We start from the raw sequence: 14,573 nt of genomic DNA on the forward strand, positions 1-14,573 counted from the left end.
CTCACGGAGCTGTCCCTTCCTGATTGTCACTCATCAATCTCTATTATGAATCCAGGTCAGGATTTAAAACCGCTGATTCCTAGTCTACTGTCTTACATTGTTAAGAAAATATGCATGAGCTTTGTTGTCCTGAGAGTTTAGAAAATTCAGGAACATTTTGCAACAATGGGGGAAGTACAACAGTCACAGGACATCTGGAGTAGCAAAAGAAGGTGGCACTGAGAGGCAGTGTTAAGAAGGACATCTACCCCACGAGCCCACAATGCACGGCCATTTTCCAACAGCACTCCTCTCATATACCCTCTTTAGGCTCCACGGCTCCACGTCAGAGGACATTTTTGCTTCCGTGGAGTTATGCTTAATGTCTGTTTAAAATTATTTCACCTGGGGCTTCCCTGGTGGCACAGTGGTTGAGAGTCCGCCTGCCGATGCAGGGGACGCGGGTTCGTGCCCCAGTCCAGGAAGTTCCCACATGCAACGGAACGGCTGGGCCCGTGAGCCATGGCCGCTGAGCCTGCGCATCTGGAGCCTGTGCTCCGCAACGGGAGAGGCCACAGCAGTGAGAGGCCCACGTATCGCAAAAAAAAAAAAAAATTATTTCACCTGAGTAAATGCAAAAAAAATAGTTATGATGCGTTTTATCTAGAACCTGCTAGCAACAACTCAGATCCCTACCTACTCCAGAAATAGCCTTGCATCTGAGCCATTTTATGTCACTGTAAAATGAAGCCATATTTACGAGTAGTTTTATATGTCTGTTTATAAGCAAAGAATACTATATATGAACATTTTTCTAAATGTTTACATTACCAGGAAATTCCAAAATATTCAAAGAAATGCCAAATGAGTTAGGTTTCTCTTAGAGCAAGTTGAGTTGTAGAAAAAGCATACTGTAATGCTGTCCGCAGAGAAATATTCAGGTGACCGTGAGTACACAGGATATGGGCAATTCCTCCATTTTGCAGGCTTCACTAAAACTGCAATTCCTAACTGTGTAGACTTTACACTCTGCACTGACTTGAGGGCAGATGTATCCAGGATGGCTCATTTGGCTCCTATCCTGTGATTCTCAATGTTTGATAAATCAGAGACTTTAAAAGTTACAAGAGGTTGTTTCTTAACAGTTTCATCAGTGTCTTTGAACTTGCAAAATACCATGGCTTAAGAGTTTCATTCAGCCACACTACTCAGCCGGCAACACATGTTAACCCTCCTCCTGTTTCAGTTTTGGAAATCATTCTGCTCTCCTCACTCCAGATGAGGTCTGCAAGGGAGCCTCTTTTATAGTTCTCTTTTAGGATTTCTGTGAATATTTTGTTACATATTCAATAAATATAACTTAGCATGTCCCCTTAGCATGAGGCTTTCAAATTTATATATTTGGAAAATATCCTTTCAGGATTTGTCATTTGTTGCTGACTGAAAAAAGTGAATAGAGAATTTGTGATTTGCTAGCAGTTTTTGATAAAAACATGAATATGTGCCCTTTAAGAAAGAAATGATACTGTTGCTTGTAGACAACTAATCCACTACAGAGGAAGAAAATATTGGATACATTGTTACAAAGTTTAAAGTTGGTGAAGTTCTTTGCTTTGTCTTTTTCATTTTTTAATTAAAAAAATTAACCTGATTTGCTCTATTTACAAAAACAACTCAGTTTTTATCATTTTATTTTAATAGTAGCTTCCTTCCCAATATAAAACAATTTTAAAGCCTCTATTTAGGACAGATCATGAGACTCCATGTGTATATAAGATACTGGGTTTTTTTTAAGATTTTTAATTAACAGACAATATTGTAGAAAGGGGTTTTAAAAATAGACATGGTCAAGGTTTCAGAATAATATGTAAGATGTATCTTTATCTTCAAATTCATCAAGTTGTAAACATTAAATATGTAGTTTTTTGTATGTCAGTCATACCTCAATAAAGTGGTTTAAAATCCTAAAAATCAAGTGTAAAGAAATACCACCAAAAATTCAGTGATCATTTCATCTTAAACATACAATTTGAGTCATTTTTAAGCCATTCCAACTTCATTATGGGTGGAAATGTGAGTTTTAAGCTGTGTTGGCAGGAAGGAAGCAAACATTTTTGCTGTTTTATATATTATATGGCTCCACATTGTACTTCCTTGGATGTGTCTGTCCAGTAAGTAGACCAGTAACATGGAGCAAGCCATGTTAACCCTTCTCATGAGGACCTTCAAGGAAAGTAAGCTAATACCTCCTTTATCTCCTTTTCAAAACTATAATATCTCTGTAAACATCTAGAAAGTTGATTATCCCAACTTGCGGACAAAAGTAATGTTATTGATAACAAGTTAAAGATGATATGTCACTTTAGTTTACTTTTTTATTAAGAGATACTTTAAGTATTAATGTATAAACATCTACCTATGTTAAAGCATTAATATTTTTTCTCTAACCTAGTGAAATTTTAATATGCCATGATGGTTAAAATTTTAATGAACTAAAGTAGAAATCAAATCACATTGTAGATGCCAGTACACTTATAGGCTAAAATTGGAACCCCTAAGTGTAGAGAACATAGAAGGAACATGAACTCAAATAAAAGATAGATCTGTAAACTTGTAGTTTACAGAAGTTCAGACATTTGGAAACATTTGCCAAGTTAATATTCATCTCAGTATGAATTGGCTTTGACCTTGAGCCTCCGGTGTGCTTCAAGATAGTTTAATTTACTGTATTAACACTAGCCCCAGTGGATATCACATTCATAAGGAACCAGTTTGGCATCCTCTGAAAAGTAAGCAGATAAAAATAAAGATTCTTTTCAATAGTTAGTACACAGGACAAGCAGTTGACATTTATTAATTTCTTTCATTTCTTCCACACTGCGGAATAAAACGCCAAGCATATTGATAATTGTTTAGACAAACTCATGAGTCATATTATCACCACTGCACAGACCCCCTAGAAGCAGAGTAAGAAATTAATAAGCAGGAGGATTTATTGATGCTTGGATTATTTATTGGGTTTGCCAATGATTGGCTCTACATGGAAGCATCATATTACACAAGAATATTGTAATTTATTAGGTAACTTCTTCACTACCTAAATATTTGAATTCTGCTTCTGTACACAAGAACTATTTCTTCTACTAATACAATGCAAGTCCTTACAGACATTTGTTCTATAAGCAATATCTCTATTTTAGTTAACACCAGATAAAATATCAATCACCCTTCACATTGAACAATAAACTAATATAACCACTATTATTTCATCAATTTATTAATAGTCTGCATTTGGTCATTAAGTATTTCAAAGTTTTTTCTTACAAAATTTTTAATTCATTCAGATAAAATGTGTGCATATACACGTGTGAAATTGCATATAATGTTAAGGTGCTCATGGACCTGTTGAAGTTTGTCTGTGGCCTTCTTCACAGTTTCAGTTCACAATCTCAGACTTGATAGACAGGTGATTTGTATGCATGACCATACTGAGCATAAATCTGAGAAGATTCCCTATCAAATTATCTTTATATTTCATGAAGAGATGATGTGACTTCCATATAACTATTCTTTTTTTTCTTTTTTGGTTGTCAAATAATCCTTTATCAAAATATTTTCCTCTGTAGTTCTTAATTATCTGGGTGTTCTACTGTCCCACTGCCAATGTCATTGGTGATGTCATATGGGTGGCAGCCATCAGCATTGTAGCCCACAAACTAGGCAGCCTCCAGGATCTCTTTAATGATTCCAGAGAGTTCTCTGGCCAAAGGTTGGTGCTGTATCTGTCAGGCAATATTGGCAGTCTCATCAAAAGTGCTATTTCCAGGGCTTCCCTGGTGGCGCAGTGGTTGAGAGTCTGCCTGCCGATGCAGGGGACACGGGTTCGTGCCCCGGTCCGGGAAGATCCCACATGCCGCGGAGCGGCTGGACCCCTGAGCCATGGCCGCTGAGCCTGCGCGTCTGGAGCCTGTGCTCCGCAATGGGAGCAGCCACAACAGTGAGAGGCCTGCGTACAGCCAAAAAAAAAAAAAAAAAGTGCTATTTCCATTGTGCTTATAGTTTTTCTGCTTCTTTCCATTTCTGGGTAGTTCTTGAGGGTTTTGATGTTGAGAGAGAGGCAGAAGGTACCACCTCAATCTGGGCCTGCCTGTTCTGAATGGTCAGTTTCACTGTAATCCTGACTTTTCAAGTCACCAGTTATCTTGGCCACGTCATCACCAATCTCTTTTGGAGACAGATCCAGGCAAATGGCTGTGGGAGCCAGGGTACCTGTGACACTGTTTCCCCACTGAAACACCTCAGGTGTATGACTTTGATCTTGTTAGGGTCAAACTTGTGTGGCCTGGCATAGAGTCAGCTTGTGTAGGATAAACCAGATGGGGACCACAGGGCCTTCTCCACAGGGAGTCAGAAAGCAGCCCCCTCCACATACCTTTTAAATGCTAATCTTTTGTTGTAGAGGGTCCTATCTTGTGAGCAAATATTACAATAATATTTAATGTAGACATATCTTCTGTATATTTTTGCTATATTCCAGAACACAGCCAACAACCTAGAAAAATGAGAAAACAAACAAAAGGCACCTAAATTTAAATATAGGTATACATTTCAATATATGCAAATATAGATTTTGCTTTAAACAAACAAAACTTTAGTTAGATACCACAAATGTATTGTATTTTAGTCTAATACTTTATCATTATAAGAGTCTGTCAGATCTTCACTGAGAACTTATGAACTCTTAATTTAGATACAACCTGTACAGACCGGTTAGTTCCCAGCTCACACTGAATTAGAAAATGAAGTGTTTGTTGGCAGCAGGAACACTGACAAAATTAAGAAGTAAACATAAAAAAAAAAAAATCCCACTAAAGAAATAAAATATTTAAGTGTCAGGTCCTTAAGGAGTAGAATGGCTGACTCAATAAATAACCTCTGAGAACACTTCTCTAAAACAATGCATGCTTCAAACGATTCTCTGTTCTGTTCTCCCAGTTTAAGGGGAAATACTCTAGATTTTATAGCAAGGGTAGCATTAAAGAATGGTCAAGTAACAACTTTTGACCTTAAACGTGGTAACTAATACAGATCAAACAACTCAGTCACAGATTATAACAAGTACAGGCAATGTAGTTGTAATCTTTTTGCCCAGTTATTTGATGCAAATTGTCCAGGTCTGTGTGAATACTTGAATTGCATTAAAGGTTTTTTTTTGCTGTTCCTAATGTTCAGTAATTTGCTTAGGTTGTTCTCATCTACTGGGATTATATTGATGAATATTCATGTTTATAAGGAGGAATACACAAGCATATGGGGGATGCATACTTGGCTGCAGAATTCCCTGTAACCCATTTCATAGAAATATTCAGTTTGGATAAATTTTGCTTTTTTTTTCCCTGAGAGAACAGCTTCAGCTGTCTTGCTTGTTGATACCTTTGATTGCTCTTATATAAACAGTAAAGACACTTTGCAGCTATAGTTTTTCCAGGGCTTCTGGGCAGATATGCTTTTAACAGCTTCTTTCAAGTCTTCTTAGGAATGTTTCAGAAATGGCAGGTCAGAGGTTGGTGCAAAAAAAGTCAACAGTTGTAAGGAAAGCACTGCCAATACAAATAATAGATTTCATGCTTTCAGGTCTGTTTCGGAGAGGGTTGTATTTTGTGTTTCTCTCTACAAGTTGGCTTCCTTATAACCCCCTTTTCTTTCCCCTGTATCCTCACCTAACCCCAGAAATTATTGTATTTGGCTTAAAATTAGTGGAAAAATGCTCCTTAATACTGGGGCAGTCTGGCTAATGGACTTAGGTCGAAATAATTGATCCTGAAAACAAGGAAATCCACCCAAATCCTATCTTTATGCTCTTCTTAATTTCATTACATGCTTCACAGACAGTCAAAGCAGGGTTCAGAAATGTCAACTATTACGCAGCATTTAAATCCATTTGCCTCATATAGGTCTGTTCTATCAGAAATAAAATATTTCACAAACACACTTTTATCATCCTCTCTCATCTCCTGCAAAGCTTAAAACATAGAGGAAAGGAGAAGAGGGGTACAGAAAGAATTGGTCAATATAAATATGAGAGCTGTTGGCTGATGCCAACATGGTAGTGCTTATTCTAATCCAATGTGAAGAATAAAGCAATAAAAAGATAATGGTAAATAGTTTTCATAGCATAGAAGTACACCCTAAAGCCAAATAACATTGTAAAAATAATAAAATTAGCTTTAATTATGGGTGTGCAATTCTATAACATTAAAATACCAGGGAAGTCCAGCACACTAATGTATAAATATAATTATTTCAGAGTCATGGAAGATAGAAAGCAATTTCCATATAGAATATAAAAATATAGTAAAAAGTTAAAATAGTAGTCTATTTTATTTACTCAATAAATAGTTACTGCATGCCTATTGTGTGTGTGACAGGTATTGTCCTAGGCACCAAATTCAGCAGTGAACTTCTTCCCTTAGGATCTTATATTCCAACAGAGGAAGAAGATGATAAACAAATAAATGCACAAAATGTATACTTTGTTAAATGGTTAAAAGCGTTAAGGACAAAAATAAGTCGGAGAGAAAAATAAAACACAGAGGGAGGTTTGAACTTTAAAATAAGGAAGTGAGGGGGCTTCCCTGGTGGCGCAGTGGTTGAGAGTCCGCCTGCCGATGCAGGGGACACGGGTTCGTGCCCCAGTGTGGGAAGATCCCACATGACGCAGAGCAGCTGGGCCCGTGAGCCATGGCCTCTGAGCCTGCGCGTCTGGAGCCTGTGCTCCACAACAGGAGAGGCCACAACTGTGAGAGGCCCGCATACCGCAAAAAAAAAAAAAAAAAAAGTAGTGAGGGAAGACCATACTGAGAAGGGGACATTTGAGAAAGTCTAAAAGGGATGAAAGGGTTAACCATGAAGCTGTCTTAGGCAGGAATATCCAGGGTAGAGGCAAACACATGGTCATGTTTCATGAACAGCAGGGCAACCCAGAGTGCCTGGACAAAATGAAGGAGGAGAAGAATGTAGCAAATGAAGCCAGAGGACCCAGCAAAGGAAAACTGAGGAGCAGTAGCCAGTGAGGTCGGAAGAGTACCAGGAGAATGTGCTGAGTGGAAGCCAAGGGAAGAAAAGGTTTCAAGGAGAAACTGTGTTCAGTTTTTCTGAAATTCAAGTAAGACAAGATCCAAGAAATGGGATGGAGCCATGTCTTTGGTGATAGTGACAAGATCAGTTTCCTTATAGATGTGGGGGTGCGCACATAATGGAAAGTCCTATTGGGAGGTAGCAAGTGGAGGTAACTATTTCAGGGAGTTTTGCTTTAAATGGGAACAGATAAATAAGAGCTGAAGGGTTTTTATTTTGTTGTTGTTATTGTTTACAAGAAATTGTGGTATGTTCATTCTGATGGGAATGATCTAGTTCAGACTGAAAAATTGATGCTTGCAGGAAAAAGGGGAGCACCTAACACCAAAGTGGAGGGTGGCCTTAAATAAGGGCACGGTCAGCACATCCATAATAATTGTCATGAGAGCAGAGTATATGGTGCATGTAGTTGGAGGTGCATATGGAGGAGGCAACAAAGTTCTCTTCTGATGACTGCAATTTTCTTAGTTAATAAGGAAGCAAAGTTGAGAGAGAATGGATGAGGAATGGGTGTTGGAGAATGAACGGGCTAGGGAAATGTATTGATGGTATGATTGCTGGGAAACACTACCAACCCACATAATGTTACTGATCATGAATTTAAAATGAGACCATTAGGATTGTTGTGTGTTTTCCTTCAGCTAGTCTACTGCTGGGTATAAAGGCAGTGTAGGTAGGAAGTTGGGTTGAACAAGGTTGGGATTTTGCCAGACTAAGTCAATGAAGCAAGAGGGAGTGAGGGCACAGAGGATATTTGCAAGGAAGGGCTTAGGATGAAGGACACAGTGTCTAAGCTGAGTAAGCATAGGAGTATGGACATGAGGAGAGGAAGGACGATGGGGAAAAGGTGACAGTATTGGATTTTAGGGTCTAGTGAAGTTAATGTTGGAATGAAAGTTCTAGAAAGAGTACATTAGAATGATGGAAGCCATGGTCTGAGAATGGGATCTCAGATGTGAAATTATGCGGGGCAGGGGGGAGGGGAGTAAAAATTATTGGCGATAAAATGACCTAGAGAGTGAGTATTTGGAGGTGGGTAGAGAGCAAGTTCATTGGATGAGAGGAAGTCAAAGAACTGAGGGTTCATATGATTGGATGCTGTGGACTTTGCAATCACCAAGGATTAAATCAGGAGCAGTACATGAGAAGATCCAGGAGCTGAGTTTTCAAGAAATGATGACAAATGACCTGGAAGTCTCTACATGACTGTGGCAAGCAGTGATAAGAAGATAATAGGAGATTCAATACAGGTTTTTAGAATAGAGAAGGAGAATAATCTGCCATGAGGAGTAAGGACAACTCTTCTACCTTCAGCTCAAGTGATATACGGTTCATGGGAGTGAAATCAGCTCCCACTCGAGAGGGAAGGAGCCGGGAGGCAGAGTGAATGTTCATAGAAGAGGTTGAGGCTGTGGAAGGTTTTGCCAGTAATTTCCCGTGGGTACCAGGGGAAGGGTTTTTGAGAGTTGGCAAAGTACGAGAGAGGAGATGTCAGTCAGGCTGTATGGGCGCTTATATTGTGGGGAGAGGGTCATGGAAGGCCTGGGCTTCTAGGAATGACTGAGAAAAGCAGACATAAAGGTGGCAGTATGATGAGCTATTTTTTATCTATTCTTTTTTTTTATTGAGATATAACTGACATATAGAATTATTTTCGTTTCAGGTGTACAACATAATGATTCGATATTTGTGTGTATTGTGAAATGATCGCCACAGTAAGTCTAGTTAACATCCGTCACCAGACAGGATTAGTTCCGATTGTATCAGGACTTGGAGAATGACGATGAGGCTATGAGTGTCGGTGAGACTGGTGTGAGACTGGCCAGGAACATGCAGGGTCCTGGTCTCTCCTCTCCCTTTAGGGTGATATAGGAGCAGGGAGGGGCAGTCTTATCTGAAGCAGTCAGATCTCTAGGGTCCTCTTGCTCCCTTTGCCCAGACAGTGAACGACTCCTTAATGAAACAGGCCCTGTGTGCCTATGAGTCTTCATTTCCAGTGCTTTACATAGTAACTCATGTACTGGAGCAGAGGCTTACAACAAATGCTAGTCCTTTAAGCTGCTTTTGCATCTACCATAAAATGAGAATGAACATATAATACTGCTGTCTTTCAAGAATGGATATTTAATGCACACAGTCCACAAGAGCACATTTTCTTCCATCAGCCCAAGCTTCATATGGTCATCATTTTGTAAAAAATCCTTCCCTGTTTAGTTCAAAGTGCATTTTTTTCTGAAAGGCAGCTATGAAAAATAACAATAATAAATATCTGAATTATTACTGGAAGGGCAGATGGACATTTTCATCCTTCAACATAGAAGATCTTTTTTTTTTTTTTTGCGGTACGCGGGCCTCTCACTGTTGTGGCCTCTCCCATTGTGGAGCATAGCCTCCAGACGCGCAGGCTCAGCAGCCATGGCTCACGGGCCCAGCCGCTCCGTGGCATGTGGGATCTTCCCGGACCGGGGCACGAACCCGCGTCCCCTGCATCGGCAGGCGGACTCTCAACCACTGCGCCACCAGGGAAGCCCCAGAAGATCATTTTTAAATCAAATCAAGTGAACCCCAAACCTTAAAAGCGTCATAAATTTTGTTGTAGAAATGCTAATAGACAAACTATGAAAATGATGTCCCGATACCTACCTCACTTTCCTTTCTGTCTTGCCTACAGAGCTAGAATGGGAGCACATGGAGGAACACTGATGTCCTCCCTCTCCCAGCTCTTTATCAGATTCTTTTTATAGCTCCCTACTACTTTGAAACAGTTTAGGCATGGCGCATAAAGTATGCTTGAGCATCTCCACAGATTTCAGACAGGCAGTACTCCTTCCCACAGTCCACCATGCTCCCAGTATTCAGAACCATGGTCCCACCTCTAGCTTTGAATGGCCAGGTGGTCTCATACCTGTAGTCATCTATCCATTCAACACATTGGTGTTGCACTTCAACTAGACACTGAGGATGTAATGTAGATCCAAAACAGGTAAGTCCCTATTCTCATGGAGGTTACTGTGTAGTCAGAAAGACAGATACTAACAAATGTATAATCACAAACTGAGTCCATCATAGAAAAGAGCACTTTGATGTCATGTAACTAAACACACCGAAACTGTGTGTGAGCTTCTGTGTATTTCGGTGGGCGGGGGGGGGGGGTGGGCACAAAGAAAACTTTCTTGAAGAAGTGATACTTGCATGAGCAGAATTTGAAGCATGAATTAATCAGATAGAAATAGGGTGAAGTTTTCTAGCAGGAGGGAACAGGATGTGCAAATGACCTGTGGCAGTCCGTGAATGGTACATTTGACATTTTTGAAGAAGACCAGTTCAGCTGGAATAGGGACCGAGAAATGACTTGTAGGCAGCCAGGGTCCTATCATTATACACAAACAATTGCATCCTGGTTATCTCACAACTTCATGTAGTAATCTTTTGTTCCTCTTCTCTGGTAATTCTTGGCATGGTCAACCCCAATTCTCTCAATGATATTGAGGGAACAATAAGAGTTGTATGTTGCTCCTTAGGCATCCACAGACTGTCCACTTGCAAGTTCAAGCTCTTCTTTTCATAACTGAGTTGAACATCACATCTTCTCCATCTCAGCTCCCTTAGTTTTTGGGGGGTTTTTTTGCGTTATGCGGGCCTCTCACCACTGCGGCCTCTCCTGTTGCGGAGCACAGGCTCCGGACGCGCAGGGACAGCGGCCATGGCTCACGGGCCCAGCCGCTCCATGGCATGTGGGATCTTCCCGGGCCGGGGCACAAACCCATGTCCCCTGCATTAGCAGGCAGACTCTCAACCACTGTGCCACCAGGGAAGCCCTCAGCTCCCTTAGTTTTTAATGTGTCCTTACACTGTATAACCCTTAACAACCTGTATTACAGTATTGGCCTACTACATTATACTGCTATACAGAGACTGTATTGTCTACCTAGTACCTCATGGAGTGGCTACTGGCTAGACAGTTGTAAATTCAGTCTATATACTATTGCTCAATAAATGTGTATTGAATTAAATTATCTTAAACATTTCAGATTCTTCAGATAAAGGCATCTCACAGAATGTCTTGTTAGTATATGTGCATGGACAGACACCATCTACTAGAGGTGTTTACTGAAATAAAAAAGAACAACAAAAACAGATACTGTAACTGAACTTAATAGAAGAACACATGTAAAGGTATTTTTGAAAAAAAAATTAAGCAAAACAAGTTACCAATGTTTTACCTTACGTGTATTATATTTTGTAGTAAACCATGGTTATCAAGCTACAGCTTCAGAGAGCTGTACTTTCAGTGTAGGATATGTTTTATGACCCAGGATTTGTCATCTGTTAGGAATATTTTAGCTTGCTTAGCTTCTGAGCATTAAGAATAATTTTTGACAAAAGGCTTAACTTTGTATGATTATCACCAGTTTTTTAATTCATCCCAGTGTGATTTTAATGTTCACTTAAGTACAAGAGAATGACATTTTCATCTGCTGAATTGCATAAATGCCCAACCAAATAAAAATGCTTATTGTAAAAAGAAACCTTTTAAGTGTAAGGGATGTATACTGAAAATATCTTTTCTCCCGTTTGGAGTCTCTGGGTAAATGACTGGTTAGTGGCTTAATAGAAGGTCTTTTCATCCCATCACACATCAAAGTTATGGAGTCTCCAGTGTGGCAGATAAAAACTTTGTGGCCCAATTGTCGGGACATTTACAGCTCCTTTCAAAACAAAGTGGAGTCATTCCCAATGTATTTATGCTAGGGATATTTGGGGAAAATATGTCATTGGTAACTACCATTATTTAATTATAACTGTTTAAATTTGAGCGTTCAGTCGGAATGTTAAACCTTTCCTGGTTAGTATCCCCCATGGAATAAAATAACAAAGTAATAACAAATGCTCATTTGAAATGTGCTTGTTTTACTGGCATACAGGTACTAGTCATACATTATTGCTTTTAAGAAAGGCCATAGGGCTTCCCTGGTGGCACAGTGGTTGGGAGTCTGCCTGCCGATGCAGGGGACACGTGTTCGTGCCCTGGTCCGGGAGGATCCCACGTGCCGCAGAGCGGCTGGGCCCGTGAGCCATGGCCGCTGAGCCTGCGCGTCCGGAGCCTGTGCTCTGCAACGGGAGAGGCCACAACAGTGAGAAGCCCGCGTACCGCAAAAAAAAAAAAAAAGGAAAGGCCATAAAAATATATGACAAAATAATCTGTATTCTCTCAACATATGTATACATATATATGTATATGTGTGTGTGTGTGTGTGTGTGCGTATAGTATATATAGTAACTACGGAGGGTTTTTTGTTCTTGTTTTTGGTGAATTTTGATCAGTTGGGATAGCAAATCTGATCTCAAACCTCGCTTCTTCAGCAATAAACATCAAAACCTAAATCAGAAACAGTTGCCTCTGTTTCCCTTTATTAAAGATGACATAGTCTTTAAGTTGACGCAGAAAATCATGCTTGTTATTGCAGGTACCAAACATTGCCTTAAGGATATTCTCAATGTGCCCTGACATTCCTGGAATAGAACTAAAAATGTTATGAAGCTAGTAGGTGTGTAAACGAATGCTATGTTCAAAACATTTTGTTATTTTTCTCTGAAATATATGGATGCTTGAATGAACTCAAAGGATCTGTGACACAGAAAAAACAAACTTTAAATAGCAATTAAGGCATTTTTTTCTTATTTCAGCATATAAAGACAAGGAAATGTAATGGTTTTAATAATTAAGGATGCAGACTAATGCACACATTTTGCAGCACTAATAAAAACTTCCTGTTATCATCTTTATTTTTAAGAATGAAGAAGGCATTTCCTTAATGCACTTCACTGCTTCCCCTGCCAGCTCTGTTCAGGCTCAGAATTTGATAACATTTCCAAATTGTAAAAATAAAAAATGGCATTAAAAATTGATTTAACTCCAACTTTCCAAATCAGTTAACCCAAAGGTTAAGTGCTACTGCACTTGACCCAAGAGACAGTTTGTTCCCTTTTTATGAGACCTGAGTGTAAAGAATAAAGGCAGCATTTTTCTTCTTCTCCTTTTTAAAGAAGCCACACGGAATGTTCTCTGAGGTAAGTTTTACCATTCATAATGAATGCAGTCTCGCCATTCAAATGCGACCATAAGTACACAGAAGATAAGAATTTAATTAAATGTAGATTAAAACCAAACAGGAAAACACACTAGCTGATAATTTTATCCCATCCTCTGGCCATATTTTTTATACTTCCTTCTTGTTCTTCTTTGGGCTATAGCTTATCAACATGCCGATAGTACCATAACTCATTACATCTGATGGTGCAGCAGAAATGTGTGGGCTCTGTGCTTGGATTTCTGAGGCACTTAAAATGCAAAGCATGTAAATGTCTCTGTTAAATATACTAGTGTGCTAACAGTGGTGAAAAGGAGGTGATTCTGAAAAAAATCCTTAAACCTCTCACAAGAAGCATTAGTACTGCATAGTAGCAAATGGAATTTTCAAAGTGGAACCAATTCATGTTTTCACACATAAATGGTAGGCTTAATATTTTGAAGTTGAGCTCCTTCAGCAGTTGGCAAGTTTGAGCGCCAATCAACTTGCTTAGATTACTTCAATGTATGTAGAGTTTGATACATACACATTCATATTTCTGAAGGAAAGTGGTGTTTTTTCCATTGTTGGCCATAATGTAGTAGCCCACTATCTTTGTGCTTGAACGTTGCTCTCATTAATCTTATATAGACCCTCCCCAAATTATCTCCTGTTATTTAATCTGAATCTACTGAATTGTTAAGGTAGAGACCACAAAATCTCAGAAGGGATAGAAGGCTTTAGTTATTAAGACAATTCATATGTATTATTTATCCTTAATCAATTTAATTTTTCTAACAATTATTTCTAATTATTGTAGAAATAGGCAATGAACAGTTTTTAAAAATCTAGCTCATTTTAGAGGAAGGCTATAGACTAAATACAATATTTTTTAAATCCAAAAGAGAATACATATTGGATCTGTTAATTAAGTATTAGGCTAAGGTATAGAATGTCAATACATTCTTCATTGTGCAATCTTTATTTATTAAGTGCTAGCAAAGCATAACTGAATCATTTCTATATTTGCATTCTGTGTATCTAAAACTAAGAGCCCTAAGAAATGTAACAAACTTTTTTTTTTAAGCAAAAATAAAATGCTGTGGGTAATCTGTCTTTTGAAAGGTAAATAATTGGTTACTTTTTCTTTGTTTAGCAGTGGGTTGTTTGGCTCACATGAATGAATAGGGTTTTTCAATTAAAAGCTCTCTGAAAAAATGATTTAGTTTTTTGGGAATTCCCTGGTGGTCCAGTGGTTAGGACTCAGTGCTTTCACTACCCGGACCCAGTTTCGATCCTTGGTGGGGGAACTAAGATCCTGCAAGCTGCGCAGCGCGGTCAAAAAAAATTTTTTTTAAGATTTAGATTTTTGCTTCTTTAATGTAG

General features: G+C 39.0%; 1 protein-coding gene and 1 pseudogene across 1 annotated transcript in view; one reads left to right on the plus strand and one right to left on the minus strand.

The window, feature by feature from the left end:
• Positions 1-14,573, plus strand: part of ZFPM2 (zinc finger protein, FOG family member 2) — a 384,049-nt gene that overhangs the window by 317,413 nt on the left and 52,063 nt on the right. The window lies entirely within an intron of this gene.
• The window catches only part of LOC132501069 (uncharacterized), a 37,839-nt pseudogene continuing 26,874 nt past the window's right edge, over positions 3,609-14,573 (minus strand).

This window comes from Mesoplodon densirostris, chromosome 13 (genome assembly GCF_025265405.1).
Source record: "Mesoplodon densirostris isolate mMesDen1 chromosome 13, mMesDen1 primary haplotype, whole genome shotgun sequence".
Lineage (NCBI taxonomy): Eukaryota > Metazoa > Chordata > Mammalia > Artiodactyla > Ziphiidae > Mesoplodon > Mesoplodon densirostris.